This window comes from Scyliorhinus canicula, chromosome 18 (genome assembly GCF_902713615.1).
Source record: "Scyliorhinus canicula chromosome 18, sScyCan1.1, whole genome shotgun sequence".
Taxonomy (NCBI): Eukaryota; Metazoa; Chordata; class Chondrichthyes; order Carcharhiniformes; family Scyliorhinidae; genus Scyliorhinus; species Scyliorhinus canicula.
Window position 1 is genome coordinate 94,454,518 of NC_052163.1, and position 15,259 is coordinate 94,469,776.

The window sequence follows — 15,259 nt, forward strand, 5'->3', positions numbered from 1 at the left end:
GATGGAGGGTATACTCAATGTGAAGACAGAACTTTGTCTCCAAAAGGACTTTGCGGAGGTCACTTCTATCGATGCGGTCATGGACAGATGCATCGGCAGCAGGCAGATTGGTAAGGATGAGGTCAAGTATGTTTTTCCCTCTTGGTTCCCTCACCACCTGCTGCAGTCCCAGTCTAACAGCTATGTCCGTCAGGACCAGGCCAGCTCTGTCTATGGTACTACCGAGCCACTCTTGGGTGATGGATTGAAGTCCCCCACCCAGAGCATACTTTGCACCCTTCCATCCTCAGTGCTTCCTCCAAGTGGTGTTCAACATGGAGGAGTACTGACACATCAGCTGATAGTGGCCGGTATGTGGTAATCAGCAGGTTTCCTTACCCATGTTTAACCTGAAGCCATGGGGTCCAGACTGGATGTTGAGAACTCCCAAGGTAACTCCTTCCCAACTGTATACCACTGTGCCACCACCTCTGCTGGGTCTGTCCTGCAGGTGAGACAGGACATACCCAGCAACGGTGATAGTGGTGTCTGAGACATTGTCTGTAAGGTCTTATTCTGTGAGTTTGACTATGTCAGGCTGTTGCTTCCCTCGTCTGTGAGACAGCTCTCCCAACTTTGGCACAAGCCCCCCAGATGTGATTCAGGAAGACTTTGCATTGTTAGCAGGGCTGGGTTTGCCGTTATCGTTTCCGGTGTCTGGTTTGATAGTTCCTGGTTCCGGTGCCTGGTTCGATAGTTCCTGGTTCCGGTTCCTGGTTCGATAGTTCCTGGTTCCGATGCCTGGTGGTCCGTCCGGTTTCATTCCTTTTTGTGTTTTCGTAGCAGTTCAATACAACTGAATGGCTTGCTCGGCCATTTCAGAGGATATTTAAGAGTCAACCACATTGCTGTGGGTCTGGAGTCAAATGTAGGCTGGACCAGGTAAGGATGGCAGATTTCCTTCTCTGAAGGACATCAGTAAATCAGATGGGTTTTTACAACAAAAGACAATGGTTCCATGCTCATGATTAGACCTGCAATTCCAGATATTTTATTGAGTTTAAATTCCATCACCTGCTGTGGGGGATTCGTACCCGGATCCCCAGATCATTATCCTGAGTCTCTGGATTACTAGACCAGCGACAATACCACAATGCCACCACCAATAGGGAGGCCGGTGATTGATGAAGATACCCGATACAAAGAGGCCCTTGTCAACACCCAGGTTGTCATTTCCCACCCTCCCAGGTTATGTGTTACATTGCTCCAGGGCACGGGGACTGTGTCAGCACTGACAGCGGATCATTGTCAAGGGCAGGGGAAGGTGATGATAACCTGCAGAGAGCATGCGCCCCGGGGCATGCTCGACAGCACCTCATCAAGGTCAGCCGGGTACTGGGCATGTCCCCCAGCGAGTTGGACATTCTTCCGAGGCCCTCAGCCATGGCCGTCACCAACTGCACCCATACCTTGGACACGTCCACTAATGCTGCTGATGTCGTGCACCGGGTTTTCCACTACGGTTACCACCTTAGCAGTGTTGGCCTCGGTGCCACTCATTATCGTCGAGATCTCCTGCATCTGTAGCCTTTTGCGACTCCTCCAATCGGCAATGGACCTGCTGGAGTGTCGCTGACATCTCCCTCTCAATGTCCCGGCTGCCCCCTAACATCTCCATCAACTCTGCAATAGCATGTTCCATAGGCTCAGCATCTGGCTGGGACACAGCTGGGTCCTGGGATCCAGCAGATCTCTGATTGATGTCTCGCCTGGGTGTTACTGCCTCCACCTGATGTACACCAGCGACTGTGTGGTGCTCACCAGATTGTGCCCAGAAGCCTGACCACAACGTTGCCTACCGAGGTGTGCATATCTGCACAGGTGGAGGGTGGGGATGACAGCTGAGTCATGTTAGGGGCAGCAGGGTAGCATGGTGGTTAGCATAAATGCTTCACAGCTCCAGGGTCCCAGGTTCGATTCCCGGCTGGGTCACTGTCTGTGTGGAGTCTGCACGTCCTCCCCCTGTGTGCGTGGGTTTCCTCCGGGTGCTCCGGTTTCCTCCCACAGTCCAAAGATGTGCGGGTTAGGTGGATTGGCCATGCTAAATTGCCCGTAGTGTAAGGTTAATGGGGGGATTGTTGGGTTACGGGTATAGGGTGGATACGTGGGTTTGAGTAGGGTGATCATGGCTCGGCACAACATTGAGGGCCGAAGGGCCTGTTCTGTGCTGTACTGTTCTATGTTGATTGTGGCATCCTTGGAGCTGTCCTCCTAGGTGGTCTCATGGGAGGCAGGGAGAGGGCCACCCTGGATGGTGCCGTCAGCTGGAGGAGCTGCACATGATCAGTGGGAGGAATGGGTCAGTCTGTATGGCAATAACAACTCATGTTTGACAGGTCCTCCAGGTTGGGGCCTAGTGGATCCTCACCTCTGCGGCGTGCACCAACATCCACATTGGTGACCGTTCTGTCTTCGGCTACCCATTACCTCCAGGGCCTGGTCGTCGAATGTCATGAGGATTCTCATGTCCGGCACCTCTCCGCCAGTCTGGGCCCTTTCCCGGCGATTGTGGGAGAGCTTCTCATGCGGAGACACAAAAAGGGCATAATTAGCCACATGCGTGGTTCACAGTGCTGGGGGGGGGGGGGAGGAGGGTTGGCTGAAGGAAGGGGGGTGTGAAGGGTGGGTTGGGGAGCGCTGGTCACGTTGGGGGCGGGAAGGTTCCGGGGGGGTGGGGGTGTCAATTCACTAATGCAGTTCCCCTGGTCACGCTGCTCGAGCTTACGGCTGTTGTCACATCATCCCAGGCAGCACTGGCTGACCTGTGGCTCACCGTCTGGGAACCTCGGGACAACAGGACATGCCTCCTGGCCTCAACTGTATCGAGGAGCCTACCCAGGAGCGTGACTCCAAATCTTGGGGCCGTTCGTCTTGGCACCATGGTTGTGAGTTGAGTGGGGTTGTTTAAGTGCTGCTCGACCTTGTTAGCGGGGAGGGGCTGGCGAGCGCGGTCCTGGCAAATTGGCTGGCAAGCCTTCATTTGTGACGTGAAGCCTTTGAGGCCTCATTAAGTGTACCAATTAACGATGAATAGTGTTGCCAGCCTCGCCGGGAAGCTCGCGACAGTTTCTGCTCACTACCACACTTGGATATCTTGCCGGAGAATCGTGCCATTAGTCTCCGAAACTGAGAATTTGGGCCAATTTAAATTGTGAATAGCTGGGGTCGTAGCACTGATCCCTGCACTACCCCACTAGTCACTACCTGCCATTTGGAATAAGACCCATTTTTTTCTGTTTGTTTCCCGTCTGCCAACCAGTTTTCTATCCGTCTCAAAACTACCTCAATGACACATTTGAGGGGAAGCTAAGTAAGTACACGAGGGAGGAAAGAATATAAAGATGTGTTGACAGCATTAGATTAAGGTTTGTGTGGAGCATAAACACTATCACAAGCCAGTTGGGTTGATTTATTTATCCCTTTTATCTCAATTTTCCCCCTTCATGTCGCCCAAGTGGCCATTCTTCATGAGATAGTCTAGCAGTGCCCATCACTTGGCTATTTCAAAACGAAGGGCACTACAGCGGGGTCCAATAATTGTGGATCCTAGGTCCTAGCACGGGCCTGGCCTATGGGAGAGGTAAGCAGCGAGAAAATTAAATTGGAGAGAAAGCGTGAGGCGACTCGAGCTCCACTCATTTTTCAGAATGCACTGAATTCTTGGTGAGATTGCAGTTCCTCCCCGTAACCTCAAGACAGTCGAATGTATAGGAAGCTGCTTTTACATTGTGCAAGACCCACGATAATTTTCTTTTTTTTTTAATTTAAGAGTACCCAATTATTTTTTCCAATTAAGGGGCAATTTTAGCGTAGCCAATCCACCTATCCTGCACATCTTTGGGTTGTGGGGGTGAAACCCACGCAGACACGGGGAGAACGTGCAAACTCCACACAGACAGTGACCCAGGGTCGGGATTCGAACCCAGATCCTCAGCGCCGTAGGCAGCAATGCTAACCACTGTGCCACAGTGCTGCCCCTAAGACCCACGATAATGTCTCCCACATGCCCAGCTACAATTTAACGTGCCAGAATCTACTCCTGTAACCAGTCTTCTTGACATCCAACTTTAATGAGTGAAGACACGTGACACACAAGTTAATGTTAGGTTAAGCACTTTGCAAAGTGTTACCTCATTAAAACGCCATATAAATGCAAGTTCTTGTTCCGAGTCCCCATACACCCATGCTGCTCAGGGCCAGGTATAGAAGAAAGCAGCTACTACTCTGCCAGCCAATGTTTTTCCAACATAGTGGATTCAAAATTACAATCTTATCAGTTTAGAAAGCAAAACATGTGCTCACTATTTCATTTAATTCTTTCTATTATCATTTGGTAATAGATTCCACGAAAGTGTGGGTCTTTTCTTATGTAGCTTTTCCATATAATTACTCAACTCTGTTCCATCTTGGCAACTTGATTCTCCAAAGAATGCTCGATAAAAATCACTTACTGCACATTGTGACAATCCAAGCAATGTGTTTTCACTCACATGATATTCACAGTGGATCCGGAGGCTGCACGTCGACTCTGCTTGTAACGCGCAGGTTTTGAAAACTTGTGTGGGATCCTTTTAGAAACACTGAAACATCACAATGAGTACTGTGTGCATGACATTCCAGGGATCCTTTTACAAAAGATCAAAAAACAGCATCGTCCTGCTGCAATTCCGGACACATTCCCAGGGAAGCCCTGCAAATAGATACATTCACAGAAACCCTGTGCAAATACAGACACACCTTTAGGGGCTCTCTCCAAATGCTAGCGCAATCTCAGACCCCTGTGCAAAGACTGGCACACACGTAGGGCCCCCCCTGCAAATACTGGCACAATCCCAGGCCCCTGTGCAAAGAGTGACACATTCCCAGGTCCCAGTCTGCAAATAATGACATACTTCCAGGGGCTCTCTCCAAATACTAGCATACTCCCAGAGACTCCCTGAAAATAATGACACACTTCCAGAGTCTCTCTGCAAATAATGACACACTTCCAGGGGCTCGCTGCAAATAATGACACACTTCCAGGGGCTCTCTGCAAATAATGACACACTTCCAGGGGCTCTCTGCAAATAATGACACACTTCCAGGGGCGCTCTGCAAATAATGACACACTTCCAGGGGCTCTCTGCAAATACTGGCATACTCCTAGGGACCCCTGAAAATACTGGCACACTTCCAGGGTCTCTGTGCAAATAATGACACACTTCCATGGGATCTCTGCAAATAATGGCCCACTTTCATGGGCTCTCTGCAAATAATGGCACACTTCCATGGGCTCTCTGCAAATAATGACACACTTCCAGGGCTCACTGCAAATAATGACAAACTTCCAGGAACGCCCTAAAAATACTAACACACTACCAAGGACTTTCTGCAAATACTGGCACACTCGCAGCCACTGTGCAAAGACGGGCACACCCCCAGGGACTCTCTACAAATACTAGCCCATTCCCAGGGGATCCTGCAAACAGAGACGCTCCCAGGGACCACCTGCAAATATGGACACACTGCTAGAGACCCCGGAAATTGCTGACAACATCCCATGGATGTTCAGCAATTATCAACATACTCCCAGCAACCCTATGCAAACACTGATCTGCAAATACTGATACACTCCCAGGGACCGCCTGCAAATACTGCCACAAGCTCAGGGACCACGAACAAATACTGACACACTTCCATTGGCCCTCTGCAAATACCGACATACTCCCAGGGCACGCCTGTAATAACTACCACACTTCCAGGAACCCACTGAAAATACGGACACACTCCGAGGGACCCTGTGCAAATACTGGCAGGCATCCAGGTCACTGCAAATACTGACACAATCTCAGGGACTGCCTGCAAATACTGACCCCTATAAATACTGGCACATGCTCAGGGACCCTCTGCAAATACTGACAGATTTCCAGGGACTCTCTTCAAATACTGACACATTCCCAGGGACCAGCAGCAAATACTGACACTCATCCAGTGCCCTCTGCAAATACTGGCACACTCCCAGGGATCATGTGTAATTACTGAAACACTTCCAGGGGCCCTCTGCAAATACCTCAAACACGGTCACAAACATCCACCTTTTCTCAAAATCCCCTGCTGAGTTTATCTTCTCTAACCGCAGGAAGTCATACAGGTCACCCAGCCACGCTGCTACACCCGGTGGCGATGCCGACCGCCATTCCAGCAAAACTTTTCGCCGTGCAATCAGAGAGGCGAAGGCCATAACATCGGCCTTCCTCCTCTCCATGAGCTCCGGCTTCTCTGAAACCCCAAATATCGGCCCCAAAGGGTCCGGGTCCATCTCCTCCACCACTGTCCTGGCTAAGACTGCGAACATTCCCACTCAGAATCTTCCCAATTTTTCACAACCCCAAAACATGTGCGGGTGATTCACTGGCCCCCGCCCACACCTGTCACACTCTCTGCTACCCCCTGAAAGAACCCACTCATTCTTGCCCGAATCATATGCACCCTGTGCACCACCTTGAACTGTATCAGACTTATCTTTGCACAAGAGGAGGTCCCGTTTACCCTTCGCAGTACCTCACTCCATATTCCCCAATTGATCTCCATTGCCAACTCCGCTTCCCATTTCTCCTTGATCTTCACCACCCGCTCGCCTTCCTGCTCCCCCAGCACTTATATATATCCCCAATTTTCCCTCCCCTTCCACATCCGGAAGCAGCAGTCGCTCTAGCAGGGTGTATCCTGGCAATCTAGGGAACCCCTTCCAGAACTTTCGCGCAAAGTCCCTAACCTGTAGATACCTGAACTCGCTACCCTTCGGCAGCTCGACCCTCTCCCTCAGCTCCTCCGGATTGGCGAATCCTTCGTCCAATACAATTCCCTCACTTTGACCAGCCCCACCTCCCTCCACCTCCTGTATACACTATCCATCGACCCCGGCTCAAACCCATGATTCTTACACAGCGGCATTGGCACTGACATCCCTTCCACCCTAAAATGCCTCCTCAGCTGATTCCATATCTTCACCGTTAACTGCACCACTGGGCTCCCTGAATACCTACTCGGAGCCGTTGGCAATGCTACATTCACCGTAGCCCTCAAACTAGACCCCTTACAAGATTCCTCCTCCATCCTAACCCACTCTACCCCTTCTCCTGCCCACCACTGCCGCACCCAATAATAATGAAGCAAGTTTGGCAACACCAACCCCCCCTGCTGCCTCTGCCTCTGTAGCAGGATCCTCCCCACCCTCAGCACCTTCCCCGCCCATACAAAGTCAGAGATGATGGTGTCCACTTTCCAAAAAAAGGCCTTTGGTATAAAGATCGTGAGAGCCTGAAAGATAAACAAGAACCTCGGCAGAATATTCATTTTCACCACTTAGATCCTCCTCGCCAACGTTAAGTGCAGTGTATCCCACCTCTTAAGATCCTCCCTGGCCTCCTCCACCAGCTTCGTTAAGTTCCACGTATGGAGCCCCGTTCATTCCCTCGCAACTGAATCCCCAAATACCTAAACCTATGCCTCGCTACCGTAAATGGCAGCCCCCCTAAATTAGCCCACTGTGCCGGTTCATTCACCGGGAATACCTCGCTTTTCCCTACACTCAGCTTGTATCCCAAGAACCCTCCAAACCTACCCAACAGGCCTATAATCCTTCCCATACTCTAGAACAACTGCAAATACTGACACATTCCCAGGGGACAACTGCAAATACTGACATATTCCCAGGGGACAACTGCAAATACTGACGTATTCCCAGGGACCCTGTGCAATTCTGAAACACTTCCAGGGTCTCTCTGTAAATACTAACACATCCCCAGGGACTCTCAAGATACTGACACACTTTCAGGACCCAGTGCAAATACTGACACGCCCATGGACTTACTGCAATTACTGACAGATTTCCAGTGAACGGCTACAAATACTAACATGCACCCAGGGCCCTCTACAAATACTGACACGCACTCAGGGCCCTCTGCTAATACTGACACACACCCAGGGCCCTCTGCCAATACTGACACACACCCAAAGCCCTCTGAAAATACTGACACGCACTCAGGGCCCTCTGCAAATACTGACACACACCCAGGGATCCTCTGCTAATACTGACACACACCCATGGCCCTCTGCTAATACTGACAGACATCAAGGGCACTGTGCAAATATTGACAAGAGAACAGTGTCAAATCCAGGCAGACTCCCAGTGGTCCCCTGCATACATTGGCACACTCCCTGCGACCCCCTGCAAATACTGACACCCCCAGGGACCCTATGCAAATGCTGGCACACTCCCAGGAACAGTTGCAAATACTAGCACACTCCCAGGGACCCCCTGCAAATTCTGGCACACTCCCAGGGACTCTCTGCAAATACTGACACTCCCAGGGACCTCCTGTAAATACTGACTGTGGTAAACCACTGCTACTGTATTATATATATTGTTTGTTGTCTCCGCCTGTGGCTCCTCCCCTCAGGCTCTGTATAAAGGTGGCCGACCTCTGACCCTGCCCCAGTTCGGGATCAGTTGCCTGCAGGTTCTCGTTTAGCTTATTAAAGCCACAGTTTCGTCCCACAACTTGCCTTTGTCATAATTGATGGCACATCAATTTAATAAGCTAAACGATTAAGATGGATGCATCACTCAAGCCTGATCGCCGGAACTGGACCCCCAAGCAGCCGACGCCACTGCGACATTCGAGCACTGGCTAAGCTGCTTTGAAGCTTACCTCGAATCAGCCGCCAACGCTGTTGTCAACATCCACAAGCTTAGAGTCCTCAACGCCCGGGTGAGCCCGCAGATTTTCCTCCTTATCAGGGACACTGCCTCATATGCGGAGGCGATAACGCTGCTGAAGGGGCAGTATGTAAAGGCAGAAAATGAGGTATCTCCTTGCCACGAGGCATCAATGCCCCGGAGAATCGCAGGCCGCATTCCTCCGCGCCTTGCGGGTACTCGGCCGGAATTGTAGTTGTCAGGCAGTATCGGCTGTCCACCACATGGAGCTGATCAGGGACGCCTATGTCGCTGGCATAAAATCTAACTACATCTGCCAGCACCTGCTAGAAGGGGGTACACTCGGCCACCAAGATAGTGCAGCTCTCAAATTCGCTGGTAGTGGCCTTTTATAACATGGATGCCTTCACCTCCGACCACGAGGCACCCTCGTGGACATCGTGTGCGCCGCCATCACCCGACCCGGTGCCGCGCATCAATCCGCCAATTCCAGAGGCCCGAGATGCTACTTCTGTGGCCTGGGTAAGCACCCCAGACAACGCTGCCCAGCACGGAGCACGATCTGCAACGGGTGCAGAAAGAATGGCCAATTCGCTAAAGTCTGCCAGGCCTGACATGTTCCTAAAGTTTCTAGACCCAGCAGCAGCAGCGCTGTGTGTTGCCTGTTGGGATTGCACCCATCTACCACGTCATCCGTCACATGCGACACGTGGGGGGCCGCCATCTTCGGCGCCACCCGCCACGTGCGACCCGTGGGGGCTGCCATCTTCGACACCACCCACCACTTGCGACCCGTGGCGACCGCCATCTTGGAATCACCCCGCTGCCTCCCGGAACCCCTGCTCACCCAGTCGTGCGCTGGATTTCGCTACTCTCGACCAGCCCACCACCTTCCGAAGCTCGCCTCCATCACCGTCGACCAGTCACGACCTCATCACCTCACTAAATCCATGATGGCCATCCGGATCAACGGGCACGAGACGACCTGCCTCTTCGACTCCAGGAGCACGGACAGCTTCATCCAGTCAGATACGGTAAGGCGCTGCTCCCTCCCAATTTTACCCGCGACCCAGAAAATCTCCGTCTTCCGGATCACATTCCGTGGCGATCCGGGAGTACTGTGTCGCAACCCTTTCGGTACAGGGCGTACAGTACGCTAATTTCAAGCTCTACGTCCTCCCTCATCTCTGCGCTGCCCTATTACTGGGTCTTGATTTTCAGTGCCACCTCCGAAGCCTTACCTTGACGTTCTGTGGACCCCTGCCCCCCTCTCACTGTCTGTAACCTCGCGACTCTTAAGGTCACTCCACCCTCGCTCTTTGCTAACCTCACCCAGTACTGTTAGCCCGTCGCCACTAGGAGCAAATGATACAGTGTCCGTGACAAGGCCTTTCTCAGGTCAGAGGTCCAGCGACTCCTGCGGGAAGGGATCATAGAGGCCAGTACCAGCCCCTGGAGAGCCCAAGTGGTGGTCGTCAAGACTGGGGAGAAGCACTGGATGGTCATCGACTACAGTCAGACGATCAACCGGTACACGCAGCTCGATGCATACCCCCTTCCCCGCATATCTGATATGGTCAATCAGATTGCCAAGTATAGAGTCTTCTCCACTGTTGACTTGAAGTCCGCGAACCACCAGCTCCCTATCCGCCCGGAGAACCGCCAACTGCCTTCGAGGCAGCCTCTACCACTTCCTCAGGGTCCCCTTCGGCGTCACCAATGGGGTCTCGGTCTTCCAACGAGTGATGGAATGAACGGGCTGCGGGCCAGGTTCCGTATCTGGGTAATGTCACCATCTGCGGCCATGACCAGCAGGACCATGACGCTAACCTCCAACATTTCCTCCACACCGCTAAGCTCCCTAGCCTCACATACAAGGAGAAATGCGTTTTTCCGCACAACCCACCTAGCCATCCTTGGCTCTGTGGTGGAAAACAGGGTCCTAGGACCCGACCCCAACCGCATGCGCCTCCTCCTGGAACTTCCCCTCCCTCACTGAGCCAAGGCCCTGAAGAGATGCCTGGGGTTCTTCTCCTATTATGCCCAGTGGGTCCCCAATTATGCGGACAAGGTCCGCCCACTCATTAAATCTACCATTTTTCCTCTGACGGCTGAGGCCCATCTGGCCTTCAACCACATCAAGGCAGATATTGCCAAAGCCGCAATGCACGCAGTAGACAAGTCCATCCCGTTCCAGGTGGAGAGCGATGCGTCTGACTTTGCCCTGGCCGCTACCCTCAACCAGACGGGCAGGCCCGTGGCCTTCTTCTCCCGTACCCTCCAGGCCTCCGAAATCCGACACTCCTCCGTAAAAAAGGAAGCCCAAGCCATTGTGGAAGCTGTGCGACATTGGAGGCATTACCTGGCCGGCAGGAAATTCACTCTCCTCACTGACCAACGATCGGTTGCCTTCATGTTTAATAACACACAGCGAGGCAAGATCAAGAATGACAAGATCCTGAGGTGGAGGATTGAACTCTCAACCTACAATTACGAGATCTTGCATCGACCTGGGAAGCTCAATGAGCCCCCAGATGCCCTATCCCGCGGTACATGTGCCAACGCACAAGTAGACCAACTTCGGGCCCTCCACAATGACCTCTGTCACCCGGGGGTCATCCGTTTAAAAAAAATTTAGTCAAGGCTCGCAACGTGCCTTACTCCATCGAGGTCAGGACCATGACCAAGGACTGCCAGGTCTGCGTGGCGTGCAAACGACACTTCTATCAGCCAGACAGAGCGCACCTGGTAAAGGCCTCCACCGCCCCTTTGAGCGCCATAGCATCGACTCCAAGGGGCCCCTCCTCTCCACTGACCGTAACATGCAGGGGCATGGGAACCTGGATTGTAGTTTTGGGGTACGGGAGATTGAGAGTATAGAGGTCAGGAGCACAGATTTGACTTTGCAGGAGGGTGCCAGTGTTCAGGTAGGTGGTTTGAAGTGTGTCTACTTCAATGCCAGAAGTATACGAAATAAGGTAGGGGAACTGGCAGCATGGGTTGGTACCTGGGACTTCGATGTTGTGGCCATTTCAGAGACATGGATAGAGCAGGGACAGGAATGGTTGTTGCAGGTTCCGGGGTTTAGGTGTTTTAGTAAGCTCAGAGAAGGGGGCAAAAGAGGGGGAGGTGTGGCGCTGCTAGTCAAGGACAGTATTATGGTGGCGGAAAGGATGCTAGATGGGGACTCTTCTTCCGAGGTAGTATGGGCTGAGGTTAGAAACAGGAAAGGAGAGGTCACCCTGTTGGGAGTTTTCTATAGGCCACCTAATAGTTCTAGGGATGTAGAGGAAAGGATGGCGAAGATGATTCTGGAAAAGAGCGAAAGTAACAGGGTAGTTGTTATGGGAGACTTTAACTTTCCAAATATTGACTGGAAAAGATATAGTTCAAGTACATTAGATGGGTCGTTCTTTGTACAATGTGTGCAGGAGGGTTTCCTGACACAATATGTTGACAGGCCAACAAGAGGCGAGGCCACATTGGATTTGGTTTTGGGTAATGAACCAGGCCAGGTGTTAGATCTGGAGGTAGGTGAGCACTTTGGAAACAGTGACCACAATTCGGTGACCTTTACGTTAGTGATGGAAAGGGATAAGTATACCCCGCAGGGCAAGAGTTATAGCTGGGGGAAGGGCAATTATGATGCCATTAGACATGACTTAGGATGTGTAGGTTGGAGAAGTAGGCTGCAAGGGTTGGGCACACTGGATATGTGGAGCTTGTTCAAGGAACAGCTATTGCGTGTTCTTGATAAGTACGTACCAGTAAGGCAGGGAGGAAGGGGTAGAGCAAGGGAACCGTGGTTTACCAAAGAAGTGGAATCTCTTGTTAAGAGGAAGAAGGAGGCCTATGTGAAGATGAGGCGTGAAGTTTCAGTTGGGGCGCTTGATAGTTACAAGGAAGCGAGGAAGGATCTAAAGAGAGAACCAAGATGAGCAAGGAGGGGACATGAGAAGTCTTTGGCAGGTAGGATCAAGGAAAACCCAAAAGCTTTCTATAGGTATGTCAGGAATAAAAGAATGACTAGGGTAAGAGTAGGGCCAGTCAAGGACAGTGGTGGGAAGTTGTGTGTGGAGGCTGAGGAGATAAGCGAGATACTAAATGAATACTTTTCGTCAGTATTCACTCAGGAAAAAGATAACGTTGTGGAGGAGAATGCTGAGACCCAGGCTATTAGAATAGATGGCATTGAGGTGCGTAGGGAAGAAGTGTTGGCAATTCTGGACAAGGTGAAAATAGATAAGTCCCCGGGGCCTGATGGGATTTATCCTAGGATTCTCTGGGAAGCGATTGCTGAGCCTTTGGCTTTGATTTTTATGTCATCATTGGCTACAGGAATAGTGCCAGAGGACTGGAGGGTAGCAAATGTGGTCCCTTTGTTCAAGAAGGGGAGTAGAGATAACCCCGGTAACTATAGGCCGGTGAGCCTCACGTCTGTTGTGGGTAAAGTCTTGGAGAGGATTATAACAGGTACGATTTATAATCATCTAGATAGGAATAATATGATTAGGGATAGTCAGCATGGTTTTGTGAAGGGTAGGTCATGCCTCACAAACCTTATCGAGTTCTTTGAGAAGGTGACTGAACAGGTAGACGAGGGTAGAGCAGTTGATGTGGTGTATATGGATTTCAGTAAAGCGTTTGATAAGGGTCCCCACGGTCGGCTATTGCAGAAAATACGGAGGCTGGGGATTGAGGGTGATTTAGAGATGTGGATCAGAAATTGGCTAGTTGAAAGAAGACAGAGGGTGGTGGTTGATGGCAAATGTTCAGAATGGAGTTCAGTTACGAGTGGCGTACCACAAGGATCTGTTCTGGGGCCGTTGCTGTTTGTCATTTTTATAAATGACCTAGAGGAGGGCACAGAAGGTTGGGTGAGTAAATTTGCAGACGACACTGCAAATACTGACACAAAGTCGGTGGAGTTGTAGACAGTGTGGAAGGATGTTGCAGGTTACAGAGGGACATAGATAAGCTGCAGAGCTGGGCTGAGAGGTGGCAAATGGAGTTTAATGTAGAGAAGTGTGAGGTGATTCACTTTGGAAAGAATAACAGGAATGCGGAATATTTGGCTAATGGTAAAATTCTTGGCAGTGTGGATGAGCAGAGGGATCTCGGTGTCCATGTACATAGATCCCTGAAAGTTGCCACCCAGGTTGATAGGGTTGTGAAGAAGGCCTATGGTGTGTTGGCCTTTATTGGTAGAGGGATTGAGTTCCGGAGCCATGAGGTCATGTTGCAGCTGTACAAAACTCTGGTACGGCCGCATTTGGAGTATTGCGTACAGTTCTGGTCGCCTCATTATAGGAAGGACGTGGAAGCTTTGGAACGGGTGCAGAGGAGATTTACCAGGATGTTGCCTGGTATGGAGGGAAAATCTTATGAGGAAAGGCTGATGGACTTGAGGTTGTTTTCGTTAGAGAGAAGAAGGTTAAGAGGTGACTTAATAGAGGCATACAAAATGATCAGAGGGTTAGATAGGGTGGACAGTGAGAGCCTTCTCCCGCGGATGGAGGTGGCTAGCACGAGGGGACATAGCCATAAATTGAGGGGTAATAGATATAGGACAGAGGTCAGAGGTAGGTTTTTTACGCAAAGAGTGGTGAGGCCGTGGAATGCCCTACCTGCAACAGTAGTGAACTCGCCAACATTGAGGGCATTTAAAAGTTTATTGGATAAGCATATGGATGATAAGGGCATAGTGTAGGTTAGATGGCCTTTAGTTTTTGACTTCCCATGTCGGTGCAACATCGTGGGCTGAAGGGCCTGTACTGCGCTGTATCGTTCTATGTTCTATTATTGACGAGTACTCACGTTTCCCTTTCGCCATCCCATGCCCTGACATGACCTCTGCCATCAAGGCCCTGCACAGTCTCTTCACCTTATTCAGTTTCCCCACCTACATCCGTAGCGATCGGGGTTCCTCTTTCATGAGTAACAAGTTGCGTCAGTTCCTGCTTAGCAAGGGCATCGCCTCAAGCAGGACTACCAGCTATAACCCCCGGGGAAACAGACAGGTGGAAAGGGGGAACACGATGGTCTGGAAGGTCGTCCTTCTTGCCCTACGGTCTAGAAGTCTCCCTGTCTTCCGCTGGCAGGAGGTCCTTCCCGATGTGCTCCACTCCATCCGGTCGCCCTGTGCACAACCACAAATGAAACCCCTCACGGAACGAATGGTTGTCTTCCCCAGGAAGTCCACCTCAGGGGTCTTGCTCCCATCCTGGCTGACAGTACCAGGGCCCGTCCTCCTCCGGAAGCATGCGAGGAGTCATAAATCGGATCCCCTGATCGAAAGGGTTCTTCTCCTCCACAATGTGCCTACATGGCACACCATGATGGACGGCAAGACACAGACTCCCTTCGGGATTTGGCACCCACAGGTTCCTCAGTGACCATCACCACCACCCCTGACCCTACATCGTCTCCCTCCACCGCTACTCGGCTACTTCGGAATTTGGCACCCGCAGGCCGCCCAGTGACCATCACCACCACCCCAGCCTCTACACCGTCTCCCTC

The 15,259-nt window shown here is 51.4% G+C and overlaps 1 protein-coding gene across 6 annotated transcripts in view; it reads right to left on the reverse strand.

Annotated features, from left to right (window-relative positions):
- LOC119953154 (caytaxin-like) overlaps nt 1-15,259 on the reverse strand; it is a 119,042-nt gene that overhangs the window by 86,234 nt on the left and 17,549 nt on the right. For 3 of the 6 annotated variants that reach the window (XR_005457972.1, XM_038777079.1, XM_038777074.1), the window contains exon 1: nt 4,530-4,782. The exons of 2 other annotated variants lie outside the window; for them this stretch is intronic. The gene's annotated coding sequence lies outside the window, so the exon portion shown is untranslated. Of the gene's footprint in view, nt 1-4,529; nt 4,784-15,259 lie in introns of those variants that run through there. One more of the 6 variants, XM_038777076.1, reaches the window with a different exon arrangement.